Below are 16383 nucleotides of genomic sequence, written 5' to 3'. Positions count from 1 at the left end.
TTCCTTACAAATAACTGGTGTGATAAGGTAGAAATACCATATATGTTAGTAGTATATTTTAGAAATATAGTTGCTAAATTATGTTATTAATTCTTGCTTGCAAAACTGCAATACTTTTTAAATGTTCCAAATAGTATAGGCATAGTATTATGGACTAGAAAACATACTGTCTGGCTATTCTGTTTGGATAAGAGACCCTCAGCAAAAGAAAAACAAACTTAATGAACATCAAAGAAGCTAGGGCCTCTACACAAGGCTGGATTGCCTTGCTCTGTGAGTAGGTTGGGATGCAACAGGCAAGCATTAAGATACACCCCTCTATCCCCCTTGCAGGCTAATCTCTATGCAAGGACGAGCAGATGTCCAGAAACAATGACCAAGTGTTAAATGAGCAAATGTGAGAAGTTAATTAATTAGCAATATATGCTAAGTATCCGTATGTTTAGTTGAGCATTGAGTAGATTGTGAACCTAAAGTACTCAGCCAATGAGGAATCAGGGGAGAAAGAGATAAACATCAAGTAATAGGGCATAAAAGATTTAATGCTGTTTTCTGCTCACTCTCCTGCTTTCAGGAGGCCCACCATTGCAATTGAGAATAAAATCTGCTTTGTTATAGATACCATACTGATAAATTATTTGGATATTTCCAACAACATAACTCTTACCTAAGGGCCCAGGAATACCACGTTGGCAGAAGAAGAAGGATAAAAAAGGAACCTACAACCAAGAGGGCATTTTACACAGGTGCTTCATGACATGATACCTGCCTGCTGATGGACTCTCCTGGGCCTGCTACCTGAGACCTGCTTCTTTCTCCCGGACTCGCTGTCGCTGTACCTGCTTGCTGTGAGGCCAGCTACTCTGCTGCTGCTCTCTCCTGCCCTTTTGCTTCTATATTGGCCTCAGACCATCAGAACATTGTGCAATAGGATGCTGCTGGATCTTGGTGATGACTATCCCCACTTTACATAATTCTAGCTCCTTTTGTATCACCTGCTTTCCCTTCTCCATCATCCTAATTTGTAATACTCACTGGTCTTCCCTTCCCCATCTCCCTTAGTTACTAGGATTTGTAATAAACTGGTCAGACCAACATTTGAACCATTTGTTCTTAATCCCACATCAGGTATACATATATTAAAAGAACCTCCTCTCTGATAATCAGAGTGAGATGCCTCAGGTCTGGTACTATCTGGCTTTATCTGAATTTGCCTTTACTGTATTGGAACTTTATCTTAGAATTATAGAATTATAGAATCACAAGGTTGGAAAGGATCTACAAGATCATCTAGTCCAACCGTCATAGTTTAAATGTAACTAGAATTGTTTAATGAGCAGATATCTAATACATGGTTTCATAGAATCGTAGAATCATAGAATCACAGAATCATAGAATCGTAGAATCATAGAATGGCTGGAGTTGAAAAGGAGATCAAATCACCTAGTTTCAACCCCCATGCCATCGGCAGGGTTACCAACCACTAGATCAGGCTGCCCAGAGCCACATCCAGCGTTGCCTTGAATGCCTTCAGGGATGAGGCATTCACAGCCTCCTTGGGCAACCCATTCCAGTGTTTCACCACCCTCTGAGTGAAAAACTTCCTCCTAATATCTAACCTAAATCTCTCCCCTTCTGTGAATGATGAAGTGTCTAGTGTGTACAGTTCACCATTTATGTTAAAATTAGTATTAATGTGGACTTCCAGATCAGTAAAGAATGATCAAGGCGTAAATCACATTAGAAACAGAATAAAAATCCTTTAAAGCAAACAGTGGAGAAAGGAGGAAGAAGATGTCATTATCAACATCTTGCACATTCTGAAGAAGGTAAGGAAGAAACAAGCATCATCATTTGCCTCCCAGTTAAGACCATGTTGATCAGTTTCATAACATGCATCACCTTCATCTAAAATTATCAACCTCAAACAAAGCTGAAAATAATAGATACTTAAAAGTTTGTTGTTGTTGGGGGTGGTTTTTTTGGTGTGTAAAACTTATGTCTGTAATGTTGTTAATGAGTTTTGCATTTAGAATGAGAGAACTACCATAATCAGAACTACTATTAATGGCTGTATTATATTTCAGTTACATTGTAAAAACTGTTAATTAGTCTAAGAGTAAATTGTTGGTTTCACATGTGTTCTCTTTTCCCATAATATGACTGTGAGAAAAATAGGAAAAACTACAAATTCATGATAAACTTTCCACAGGAATGTTGACTATTAATAAAGTTTTAGGGAGATTTGTGCAGTATAGACAAATTTTTGCAAAAATCAAGAGTGGAACCATCAGAGTGAATAATTTTTTTAGACAGTGACTTTGCACAAACTTGTTCTTGCTGTTATTGACCAGTTAACATTCCATCTGCTTGTCTATTGGAGAAGAGTAAGGGGAAGAAAAGACCGCATAAAGTAAATAAGAGAAAACATTAGTACTAATGTCTGAACCTTATTTTCTCAACTTGTATAAAGTTTGCAATTTTAATACTCACTTCTTATTATTTGAAAGGGCCTATGTGTGGAAAATACATAATGTTAAAACCAATATATAAAAAACAACAAAGTAGAAAGTGACATTTATTGGATATGAATCTTAAAATGTAGGCAGGACTGCTATAATAGGTCACTGTCCACAAGTCTCTTATAAAGTAGACTAAAAATGACAGATTGATTCCTTACCCAAACTGAATCTCCTTTGCCAATCCAGGGGGTGGAGGTGAGAGTGTAGGAGTGAAGTTGAATTGTGTGATTTTAATGACTGTCTTTTTATATCTCACTATCCAAACCTATTTTAATTGGCAATAAAATAAATTATTTTTCTTCAAGTTCAGTCAGTTTTGCCCCTGACAGTAACAGGTCATCCTCTCCTTATCTATTTTCTCCCCGTGTTCTGTTGAGGAGTGGAAATGAATAAGTGGACTCTGGTCTTCATCCAAAGGTAACTTAAAACACCTAAGGAGGTGTTGAGATGACTCAAGGGAAAAATAACAAGGAATACATAAAAATTGAAGAAAGAGAAAGACAGGACAGATATCTTTTCTTATTCTTGAGTGAGACATTGAAGTACAGAAAGCAAGCACAGTTGATAATCAAATAGTGAGTATGAAACTTCTTTTAACTTCATGACAAAGTGTTTGAGTATCCATTTAAAAAGGATCAACCGTACTTTCGTAAAATCATAGAATCATTTGAGTTGGAAAGGATCATTAAAGGTCACCTAGTCCAACTACCCTGCAATGAAAAGGGACATCTACAGCTAGATCAGATTGCTCAGAGCCTGATAATGACTGGTCTTAAATGTCTCCAAGGATGGGGCATCCTCCACTTTTCTGGACAACGTGTTTCAGTGCTTCACTACTCTCATTGTAAAACATGTATTCTTTAAATCCAATCTTAATCTTCCCCTCTTCTAGTTTCAAACAATTTCCCCTTGTCCTTTTACAACAGATCCCGCTAAAGAATCTGTCCCCTTCTTTCTTATAGTCCCCCTTTAGATACTGAAAAGCTGATATCAAATATCCCGGGAGCCTTCTCTTCTCCAGAATTAACAGCCCTAGCTCTTTCAGCCTATCCTTGTAGGTGTGGTGTTACATCCCTTGCATCATTTTTGTGACCCTTCTGTGGATGCATTCCAGCATACATATCTCTCATATACCAAGGACTCCATGTCTGGTTGCAATACTCCAGGTAAGGTTTCACCAGCACAGGAATAGAGGGGTAGTATCACCTCCCTCAACCTGATGACGACTCTTCTTTTGATGCAGTCCAAGATATGGTTAGCTTTCTGGGCAGTGAAGGCATATTGCTAGCTCACGTTGTTGAGTACCTCAGCTTTCTCCTTGTCAGTTCTTACTAGCCTACTTTTACTACTCGCTAAGAAGATTGCACCCTCTAGGACTTTCCTTTTCCAGTTCATGTCCCTTTGGAAGCCTTTCCTGTTGTTGTGCCCCTTGCCTAGTCCTGTTCTGTTTAGGCCTGAGCCTTCTTAACCCCACCCCTACAAAGCCTAGCAGCATCCTTATACTTGTCACAGATTAATTGTCCCTTCTTTCACTGCCTGTGCATTTTTTTCTTGCTCTCCAGTTTGACCAGCAGGTCCTGATTCAGTCATGCCCAATTCTTTATTCCTTCCTTTTTTCCTTCCTTTTCTGAATTCCTACACTTGGGGATGGAGAGTTCTTGTGCCCTAATGAATGCTTCCTTAAAGGTCTGCCAGCTCTGCTCTACTCCCTTGTCTTTGAGGACATTCCAGGGAGTTTTGTTGACTAACTCCATGAAGAACTGGAACCTGGCTTTCCCAAAATTAAGCTTCCTAATTTTTACTCTTTGACTGTCTGATATCCCTCAGAGTATGAACCACACCATTGCTTGGTCACTAGAGTCCAGGCAGCCTCCAATTCTCACGTCACCAGTCAGATCATTTGCATTGCTGAGTAACAGATCCAGAATTGTACCCTTGTTGGTACTGTCTAGTACCTTGCTCAGGAAGATATCCTCAATACATTTCAGGAATCTCCTGGATTGCCTGCAGCTCACCATGCTACTTCTCCAGTAGATATCAGGGTAGTTAACAGGAGCCTCCACAGTTGCACAAGAGCAATCACAGTGCCTCCAGTAGGTAGAAGAAGACTTCATCAACTGGCTCCACTTGATCAGGCAGCATACGGTAGACTCTAGCCACAAGGCTCCCTTTGTTACCTTGGTCTTTAACTCTCCATTCTTCAGGAACAGCTCTTCACTCTTGATTCCTTCCTTAACATGGAGGACAACACCTCTACAAGATGAAATCCACAAATTCCTCAACAAGATGAAAGAGAGACTTATGATGTGTAATAAGAAGCCTTTAACCACCCTATCATATGTTTCCACAAGCTTAATGACAGCTAGATACTATCATTACTGTTTGTTGTACTCACAGTAGAATTTATAATGTTCATAATTGTTAAATAGTATTCTGTATATATATAGTAGTATTAAGAGATAAACTTATGTTTTTGTTCTTGTGCAATTTTCCTGTAGATCCCATTATTCTTTCTGGAGACAATGATGGGACTTTGGCTAGAGTCTCTTCATTTCTACATTTCTAAAAGATAGGATGTTTCATTGAGTCTGGCTGGCACAGAGTTAACTTTCTGCACAGAATCATTGTAGGAGTTGGAAAGGACCTGTAGAGATTATCAAGTTCAATCCCTCTGTATAGTGGGCTCCCTACAGCAGGCTGCACAGGTAGGCATTCAGGCAAGTCTTGAATAGTTAGATATTCAAGACCTTCTCTGGACATTGAGAGAAGGAGAATCTGCAACCTCCTTTGGCAGCCTGTTCCAGTGCTCTGTCACTCTTACTGTGAAGAAGTTACTTCACATATTGGTGTGGAACTTCCTTTGCTCAATTTATGGCTGTTTCCCCTTGTCCTGTCCCCACAGACCACTGAAGGGCCAGTGGTGCTGTTCTTTGTATTTGTGCCCAAAGCAGTGTTGATAACAAACCATTGTTTTGGCAACTGCTAAGTAGTTCCTGCACTGCATCAAGGCTTTCACTCCCATCCCCTGCTAAAACCTGTATAATTTGTGAGGAGTTAGGAGTTTAGAATGCCAATTCAGCAAAGCCAAGTTGACCACAAGTATATTTTAAAGCACGTGAAATCATGCTCAGCAAAAAAGGCTAAGAGAAAGGAGGAGTAAAGAATTGTTCTTTGATGTGACATTGGAAGTCTCCAGTTACCACTACATACACTAAGACTTCACTTTCCAGGGCAAAATTATACATCTGGCAGACAATGAAAAGCAGTGAGTAGTTTCTCTTTTTGCTTTGCTTTCAGTGTTAAACTGACATTATCACAATCCTTAAATCCTACTTACTGCTTGTTTGTGCCTGAGATGAAATCTCCAGTCAGTGGAACAGTTCATTCAGAACTCAACTCATTATCTGTGTGGCTCTGAGGTGCTTTAAGAAAGACCAGATGAATTATCTCATCTAGGAAAACATGGCTGTAGTTCTTGTTTTCAAAAAAAATATTTAATAACTTAAAATAGAGAATATATACTGTTGTAACACTCAAAAGATATTGAAATTTAAATGGAAAGACAAAGAAATTCATATGTTACTTTTCCACAGCATTTAACAACGTAAGAGGGTTGTTCAGTCTACAGCCTTTAAAATTCTATTGTTAGTTCTTAACTAAATATCCTTTGCTTTAAACTTGTGAAATTTTATGATCACCATCTTTGTGATCTGGATATTTCTTCTGGAAGTCCTTCCAAGACGAATGTCCTTTGCCCACATAAGAGAATCTAGGAACTTAGTTTACTGGTACTGTATTACTTGATGCATAAAATATGGGTGTAAATTATTTGTCTGACTTGAATAAATTTAACCCTAACCTAGATATGTAGACAGTTATGTACAATCAATAGGTCTTTCTTAGAACATTATTGATTAAAAATTGTAAATGTTTTTTGCTTAGGAAATTATGCAGTAAACATGTTTAAATGATTAATCTCCAGATATATATGTATGTATCTTATAGTAAGTTGACACGAAGGCTGTAAAGGCTGAAAGGAGATGGGAAAGATGAAAATTTGTTTTGCAGAGAACAATCTAATAACTTGTCTGTCATACAAAACTTCAAAAGTAGGCAATATTGACATTTTAGATATACAGATTCTGATGCTTTGAGCCAGTTATTCAGAGGAATCAAACATCCACAGCTCCTAATGTCATTAGGAAATGACTGTGAAAAAGCACAGCCAATCCAAAGGATCAGGACTTTTGAGGTGAACAGCCAAACTGTGCTGGATTTGTTATCTCTATGTCTGGTTTGCACAATGTAGAAAAAAGATTCTAATCATCACGAAAATGTGCTTACCTGCTATAGTAAAGCTGAATTTTCTTTGGAGAATAGGAAAAACAAAACAAAAAGTACATTTGGCTATCATCATTCAAAAAAAAAAAAAAAAAAAAAAAAAAAAAAAAAAGAGTTTAAAAGCTCTGTGGGAAGAAGTACAGCTATTTATCGTTTTCATATTATAACAGTTGTGACCAGCAAAGAAGTTCAGGGCCTGCAGCGTCTGATGCATGGACTCAGATGTGAATGATCCAAATCGTTCATTAAAAATTCTCACATCACTTATATAATTTCACAAGTTTTCTTTTTCTAGCTTTTCCATTCACCCCTACAACTCTCCCATCCACCTTTACATGTCAACAGAGCATTCTACAAAACACTCTTCAATCGTTCATGCAGGTGCTTATCCAGTCAGAGCCATGAGATGTTCTTTCTTCTTCTAGAGGTGTTCTTGGTTCTCATGCTGTTTATCTTGCTCCACAGCTGCTGCTCTGAACAGTTTTTCTTCTATTCCCACAAGGGCCTAACAAACATCATCAGTAGGGAACAACTGGAGATGAAGAAAAATCTAGTTTGGAAGTTTCTGGACCAACAAGAAACAGCGTATGAAGCAATTCAAGCAGCCTCATCAGCAACTTCCTGTGGACCTGACCTTGGAAACAGATCCATTGGCCTCATACTACCTCACCATCTTGTTTATCTTCTATGACAATGTGGAAATCAAAAACGAGCATTTGCCTCGAATCTCCTTACTAAATGCTCTTTTATCCAGCTTGTATCAAAGCGTTTTACTGCATTTTTTTTCGTTCAATTTCATATGCTCTTCTCTGTCAAATCAGTTGTTGTTATTTATTTATTTATTTATTTATTTATTTATTTCGAATAGTGGTTTTCAGTATGAAGTCGAATATCTGTAGGAGACATTGTTGCATGTAGTTGTGTTTCTTCAAAAGATAAGATACACGCATGATATTCTGAAACAGCATATTGTGGGAGAGTTCTTATTGGTGTTACTGCAGATACAAGAAAGGAATGAATAGTGAATACACATCTTAAACTATGAAATAATTTCTATTAATTCCAGTTCACTTCAGACATTTGTGTTGTGGGTCCTGGGATTGAGTTAAACCTAAAAAGCTTGGAAATGGCTAGGAAAGCACCTTCAAGCACCCACTGCAAGGCAGTAAGAGACTGCCCAACCTGGAAGGGCCAGATCCCTTGACAGGTGGTGTATAAGAATAGTTAGCTGGAATTGGAGCATTAACACTTTAACTCCCAGTGCACTACATGATGTTATGATGTGGAATACCGATAACCAAAAAACATAAAACCATGACAGTAGAAAACATATAGATGCTCTTTAGAGAAGACTGCATAGTTCAGAAGAAGTATGTCTAAAGCATAATTCATCTGGCCTCGAGTTTTATAGTTTTCCTAATTTTCTCAACAGTATTTCAATCATATACTGAAAGAGTCAACCTAAAAAGGTTACACAAGAAACCCGCCTCAATGCTTTCCTGTGCAACCTACTGTAGTGTAGGTAACAAGCTTTAGCAGACAGGTTGGACTTAAGTGACCTCCAGAGGTCCCTTCCAATCCTGACAATTCTGTGATTCTGCACAGAATTGGGTTAGAACTCTGTGTACAATGCTGCAGTCAAAACTGCACACCTTTTTGTCATCTAATTGACAAAAAACAGAGAATAATCTTTGCTCACACTTTCCTGAAAATAGATTCAAATGACTTAACTTTATGTAATACCATGGAAAATGCCTACTTCCTTTCGTTTTTCTATGAATCAGTAGTGCTTTGTAGAAGTTAAAGAACACTCAGGAAATGAAAGTGAAACCAAAACAAACACAAAACAGAACGAACCCCCACATCTTGAAATCCTATATCAAAGAGGTACCTCTTGGCTTTGCTGATTAAAAATAAATAAATAAATCATATCTGAAAAAGAGTTATTTTCCAAACATTACAAGTACCTTGAAAGAGTTAAGCAAGTTATTTTGAAAGTCCACAAAAGAGATACCGGCTCTTCTGTTTTACACAAAACCTTTTCATGTCACCTCCTACTTAGTGGTTTTAGATAAACTTCTTAAGCTGACTTAGATAGTTCACAGTCCTTCACAGGCAAAGAGCAATATACCTTCTTTTATGAAGTACATGGTGGCGTTCACAGCAGCTTTCTTGTTACCAGATTCAAGATAAATAATGGCAGCAGATGCAAAGGCTCTGTAAAATAAAGTATCTCAATGTGTTATACATCTGTGGTTCAGTCTTGCAAAGTTGCTTTTTTGTGACTAATACCACTTAAACAAATAAAGGATATATTTCCATGGTGAGAGCCCTAAACTGAGAGTGGAATTAACCTGCACTGAACAGAACCACATGCCATCTAATTGCCACAGTTTCTGTCTACTTGAATGACAACGGTTTTTCTGAAGCAGAATGAAAAACATTAAGAAAACTACTAGTAAAAGGAGAAGATCATGTGCTTCTTTTCTTGCATACTTCTTTTGTTGTTTTCTTCAGTCTTCCTTCCCACTATTGTTTTGTCTTTACAGACTGTGGATCCAAAGATACATAGCTTTGCTTTAAGAAGTTATCAAACACCAGCTGCTTTATTGTAACTGCCTATATGCATGCAATAATCCTGTAACAAATATAATCCACTTGAAATTCAAATGTAATTTGATTTCCTGCAGCACACAATTGAAAAGCATAAACTATGACATTAAAACACATTACGTTTTAAGAGGATGAAAAATTATCATGGCTTAAGTGAGGTGTAGTAGCTTTTTAAACTGTAGTAATTTGCAGGTGTGCTTACTTCAGGATTTCCTTTTTTTAATTTATGTTTATGTTTATGTTTATTTATTTTTAAGTAAACTTCTCTAATATTTGCATCCCCATAAAAATTTGTTTAGATAACAATTTGTATGAAAGACACAAAGTAAACTAAAACAAGCCTTCTTTGTATCACCATTAAGGAACATTGGAATCCAAGGAAGGCTTGTCAATTTTATGGATAATACTCAGCCTGACTTCTCTGTAGAGCTTACTGCTAAAATAGTTCAGAAAGAAACATCACATGGCAGCTAAAAGACAGGAAAACTAAGACCTGATTGAAAGACATTGAAGAAGTTTGTTTGTTTGTTTGTTTTAAACACCATTCATTTGGAGAGCTAAGGAAAACATAAGAACTGTCTGTTATCTTGATTTTGGAAAGGGTACCAAAAGAAAAGGAAAAAAAAAAAAAAGAAAAAAAAAAAGCTATCGAATTGAAATACATCATGTAGGATAAATGATAGATTGTTTTCTCCTTAGTTGCCTGGTTCCTGTACTTAAGGAAAAGTACCAGGATTTTCCTCTCCTGAAGTCCCAAACTAAATCCGTATTGGATGAAAACATTTCCCAGATATTTTCACTTACTGTCTGAATTCAAGCTGCTGAAGTGTCAGCCTTCTCTAGCTTGTAAGATATGTGAGAAGCTGAATTTTATTTTTTTGTACCTGGAAAGGAATAAAACCATCAATGTTATATAAATCATTCTGATCACGCAGAATGAGATACAACTGCTCAGAATTATCCATCATTTAACCAAACAAGCAAAAGTTTGTCTGACAAGTATCTCTAATTTTCATTGTTGTTGTTTGTCCTAAACTACCTTAGAAACATGAGATTATATGTGTTTTGGAGGAGTTTTCCAAAAGCTTGTTACATTTTTTTATCTCCACATAGTGACTGGAAAGAAAAGAGATTAGCATCTGACTTTTCCTGAGACTGAAAATGCCCTTTAAGTTGCTTCATATATTTATTTGTGATTCATTCTTAATTCAGTGCAAACTGTGCAACTTATTCTCAGGTACTCCTTTCCTTTTGTGCCAAGATACAGGTGGAAGAACACTATAAAGCATTTACATGAATATTAATTCATGTTCTTAAATGAGTTCATTTCACATTTTTGTGATTTCTTTGTGCTTGCTTTCTGTCAATATTGTTGTGATCAAACCTTTCTATTGATAAAATTCATGAAAGCTACCTGCAACTTGAACGCTTGTTTGCTGAAAGTGAATTTGAATTGCATAAACAATAAGTGGTGTGAATTTCAAACAGGTGAGTCAAAATTGCACTTCAAAAACATACCACTCAGCATGCAACTGAGCATTCCTACATAATGAAATACAGTTATTTAGTGTGGAGGAAGACAAATCTGATTCCCTGACTATAAATAAAAGTTACATGGAGGTCAAACAGAGACAATACTCTAAAAGTTATAATACAGATATTAAAACATATTTAAAGATGTAGATCGGGTTTATGGTTTACATTCTCAAATTACATATTACTCCTATTGCATTCACAATAGGTTTAGACATCAAATCATTTTTAAAACTTGAAAAATTCTACTGTATATCTATCTTCATCTTTAAGGACTCAGGATGGGATTAATCTCAGAATAATTTCTAGACAGTACAGGTCTTGGCATCATCAAAAGGTGATTTACACTCTCTGTTTAAGTTGTATGTGTTAGATGCAATGAATCCTCTTTTTGCTGCATTGACTACATGTCACGACTGGCCTCAACTAGACATCTCAAGGCAAAAATTATGTTTTACAAATCTTTACTTTTTTAGAAACTCAAAATGTTATGAAAGCTATAAGATGCAGTGAACAAATGATAAGACTTTTCCTTTTTGTTTTCCTTTATTTTTGTTTGTTTTGTGAACAAGAAATGAAAATCGACATAAGCACATATAAATATAAGAATGTAAAAATAAAAAGATTTTCAGCCATCCTCTTGCAAATTATGTCAGACAAGAGATACTCTCTGGGTAAATGAATAGCTTACAGATAGTGAATATTAGAAAAGTTTCACGATTTCTGGTAAAACAAGAAGAGTCAAAACTTGTTCTGATGGCTATCAACAAGAGTATTCTGAATTCAGTAAAAATGTCATAGGAAGTAGCCAGAAAAACACAGTAATTCATGGTTCTTCTAGTTACAAGATGAAAGCAAAAATGCAGCTTTTCTTATTTAAAATTATTGACTTTTAAATTTTTTATTGTATTTTATTTTATTATTATTATTATTATTATTATTATTGGCTAAAAATAAGCAGTAATTTGAGCAGAGGAAATTGTGAAGCATGCTTTCCCATTTATAAATTAAGACACTGTGAATGTATTTATATCTATGCATATCCTCATGCTGTATCAGTTTTTCCAGCAAGATCATTATTCAGGATCTTCACTTTCCTGTATTTACCTGCTGATTTTCACTTTACTTGCCTTTTAAACCTCTAATATTGTTTTCTTTGATGTTGATGAAATTGTAAACTTCTGAAAAGATTTAGGGTTGGGACAAAAAGATACATGACAGTGTTAATATAAGACTGTCTTCCTCAGGAAATTAAACATCAAGATGACCCTTGATGTTATTTTTGTGCATCTTGTATTGTTTCTTATGAAGAATCATAGAAGAAAATCATATTAAAGTTTAATCTTTCTGTGTAATCACCATCTGGGTCCTCCAAACATTGGCAATGGTCCCAAACAAAATGTCACAAACTAGAATGTTCAGGGTGAAAATTTGGCTGCACTGAAGTCACTTGTAATGTTTTTATTGATATATATGGAACAAGGGATTCACTTCGATGATAACTATAAATCAATCAATAATATATCATTAAAATATTTTAATGTTAAAAAAGAGTAGAGGATATAAACAGATTTTCTTTCTCTGTATACATTACCTTAAGCAATTATATGTCCTCCTATGACCTCAAATTTGAGCTCCTGAGCAGTTCTGATTATTCAGAGCAGACTTACCATAGAAATGGCTTACACATCTGTCATGTTCTTCTAAAAGGCAGATTTAAAGCCTATACTGTATTTATCATGCTAATTCACTTTGAAATCTATGTTGAAGGTCCCTCATGCCTTTCAAAATGAGTTTGCCTAGTAAATTTAGCAGGGGTCAATATGGCCCACAAACATTATCCCTGAAGCAGCTTTAACAATTAGTGTTGTAGGAAATAATGTAGTACAACACTGTAAAATACACATGCAGTGACAAAAGGAGAGGGAAAAATGAAGTAAAAATGAAGCATTTTTTCTTTTTGTGCTTCACTATTTAGTTCTCAGATTGTGTGTTGTTTTTTTTTTATTTTTTTTTTTTTTTATGTAACACCTTCAGATGTTGTAAGCTTCAGAAGTAAAAACATGACTTCAGAAGTAAAAACATTTTGCAATTGTGTGGGTAAAGTATTCTTGTCTGTTTTTTTTTTGTTGTTGTTGTTGGTTTTTTTTTTGTTTTTGTTTTTGTTTTTGTTTTTGTTTTTGTATTTTTTTTTACACCACTGCCTACAGCTACACATAACCAGATGATACAGACCTCAAAAAGCTTTTTTAGTACCTGCTAGAGAACAACGTTATTGTTAGTTTGAAAAATGAATATGCCTCCCTTATGTATGTATGTATGTAAAGTGCTATTAAAGTTATCTTTCTGGATTAAAAAATACAATAAAATGATTTCAGGTTGTTCTAGTTGTTCACCACTTAGGAGATAAAATAATGTAGAAATGCAGTAATTATCCCTTGCTGCCAATCATTACAAGCTATATAAATCTAAAGTTAAATTTAAGAGAAATATAAGTGTATTTAAATGTGTAAATGAACAGTTAGGGAAGACAAACAACATTAATGCTATTCCATAGTGGCAGTTCTGGCTGTATCGTAACAGTCTGTTTTTCCAGGATAGATTGAAGTCATTTTTAAAATATGCATTTATTTCACTTCTTTCCTAAATGAGTCATTTAAGGGTGGATTAGAAGTTATTTTGTTGCCTTAAATGCATTTCAATATCAATTTTGTACACATTTTGCATACATAAGGAATCATGAAACCTGCTCTGCTGTTTTGATTTGTGATCTTAATTTACTCATTTCTTTGTTTTACTCCAGATGTCTTTAGACTTCTAGAGGATGTGCTGTGTTAATGAACAACTAACACAGTTTTTAAAGTCCCTAGGTTCCATTGTTTGCACAGTGTCTCCTAAGTAGCAAAGAGACCATCAAATATTATAAGACAATTAATGAGTAATTAAAAGCATCCTTTAGAGGCTTTAATTTTTAGAGCTGAGGATGAATTTTATAGTTAAATGTATATTTGTCTTTCATGCCCTTTACAACTTGGCATGAAACACCTCCAGGAATGGGATGTATACAGCTATTCTGGACAACCTGTTCCAGTGCTTCACCACCCTCCAAGAAAATTATTTCTTTCTAGTGTCTGTTCTAACCTTACACTTTTTTGTTGTTGTTGTTGTTTAGAACATTATCCCTTGCTTTATTACTACAGTTCCTGATTTAAAAAAAGCCCATCCCCCTTTAGGGGCTGGAAGTGTATTGCGAGGTCTCTCTGGAGTCTTTTCCAGGCTGAACAAGTCCAGCGCACTCAACGGTTCTGGGTAGAAGAGGTGCTTCATCCATCCCTGCATCTTTGTAGCCCTCCTTTGTATACACTTTGGCCAGACTATGTGCTTATGTTAGGGTTTCCAGTGCTTAATGTGCTTAATGTAGTACTCTAGGCAGAGTCTCACAAAAGCAAAGCAGAAGAGTACAATCACCTCCTCCAACCTGTTGGTCATTCTTCTTTTGATACAATATGGTTGGCTTTCTGGGCTGCAAGTGTGAACTGCTGGTTAGTTTAACATCTGCCTTTACCTCCAAGTTATTCTCCACAGGACTCAATCCATCACTGATTGCCATTTGAGAGACATTGAGCCATTTACCACAACTTTCTGGATGCAAACATCTCTTTTCTTTACCAAATAATCCACCCCTTCAAATCCACATGTCTCCAATTTAGAAATAAGAATGCCATGTGGGACCTTGTCAAAGGCCTTAGAGAAGTCCAAGTAGATGATATCTGTTTCTCTCCATATAATCACTCAATTAGAGAAGGCCTCTACCTTGTCATGTAAAGTTTACTCTTGGTGAAACTGTGTTGTCTGTTTTGATTCATTGTCATGGTTTTATGATTTTTGGTTATTGGTATTCCACATCATAACATCAGCTAGTGCACTGGAAGTTAAAGAGGTAACGCTCCATTTCTGGGCTCCTATCTGGAAGAGAAGAACATTCCCCAGAACACTTTGCGTTCAAAGAGATATAACCCCTAGCAAGGTCACCTGACTGTACTTTTTTCCTTTGGCTCTCCTCCCTGCTGTTCCACCTGATTGCACATCTCATCTCAGCGTATGGTGAGGCCTTCAGTTCTCAGACATTCTTTCCCTCATTATATTTGATTTATTAGCTTCATTTATAATTATATTGTATTATAGTGCGTGTTATCTTGTATTCCAATACCATACTTAGTAAATTAGTTTGTTTCTTCTCAGATTGTTGCCACTATTTTTAATTATTTGGGATCCCCTGTTCCCCTTTTCTGGAGGTGGAGATTCGTGAATTCCTTTGCACCACTAGTCACAGAATCGGGCCAAACAGCCCATAAAACATTGATAATCATCTTCCTATATGCCTTAAGAAAGCTTCAAGGATGATCTGTTTCCACAATCTACCTGTGCACGGCAGAGGCTGACTGTTCTGTAATTCCCATGGTCTTCCTTACTGTCCTTTTTAAAAAAATTATTGTGATATTCTCCTTCTTTTAGTTACTGGGGGCTTCATCTGACTGCCATGACTTTTCAAAAATGATGGAGAATATTTTGTCAACTAGATTAGCCAGTTTCTTCTTCAGGAATGAAACTCCATGGGCCCCATAGACTTCAGGTAATCTCAAACACCGTCTTTCTTACAGTGGATGAGACTTTGATCCACCAGTCCCTGCCGTGAGATTTAGGAATGTGAGATACTTGAGTTACGGAAAGAATAATTGCCAGTAAAACTGAGGAAGAAAATTTTGTGAGTAGATCAGTCATCCCCATGTCTGTTGTCATCAGCTCTTCCATTTTGTTTAGCAAAAAGAGCACACTCTCTTTAGTGTTCCTTTTCTGGAAAATGCATGTATAAAATCCCTTATTCTATTTTTTGCACAGTTTGCTCTAGCTGTTCCTTGGCTTTCCTTGATTCCACCCGTACGCATCCTTACATATCCCTGCTTCCGCAGCCTATGCATTTCAATATCACTTGTGTTTGCCCTGCAGATCCTTACTCCTTACTTGATTTCTTACACATGGGATTAAAGAACTCTGGTGCTCTAAGAAACTAGTCCTTAAAAATCTGCCACATCTGAACAGTTCCTTTTTCCCTAAGGACAATTTTGTACAAAATCTCACCCTCTAGTTCTTTAAACAAATGGAAGGTCTGTCTCCTAAAATTCAGGTCATGATTTTACTCTTTGCCAAGGAAGACCACGAACTCCACTACAGTTTGATGACTGCAACCAAGACTGCCTCTAATCTTGACCTTTTGAATTAGTGCATCTCTGTTTGTGAGCATCAGATATTTCTCCTTTGGTTGGACCTGCTATTGCCTGAACCAAGAAGTTTTCCTCAATGGATTCCTCAAAGA

The sequence above is a fragment of the Centrocercus urophasianus genome, unplaced genomic scaffold, assembly GCF_019232065.1.
Source record: "Centrocercus urophasianus isolate 14NV4802_14NV808 unplaced genomic scaffold, USGS_Curo_1.0 seq_9, whole genome shotgun sequence".
NCBI lineage: Eukaryota > Metazoa > Chordata > Aves > Galliformes > Phasianidae > Centrocercus > Centrocercus urophasianus.
The sequence above is the reverse complement of the archived record's forward strand: the minus strand, read 5'-3'. Positions refer to the sequence as shown.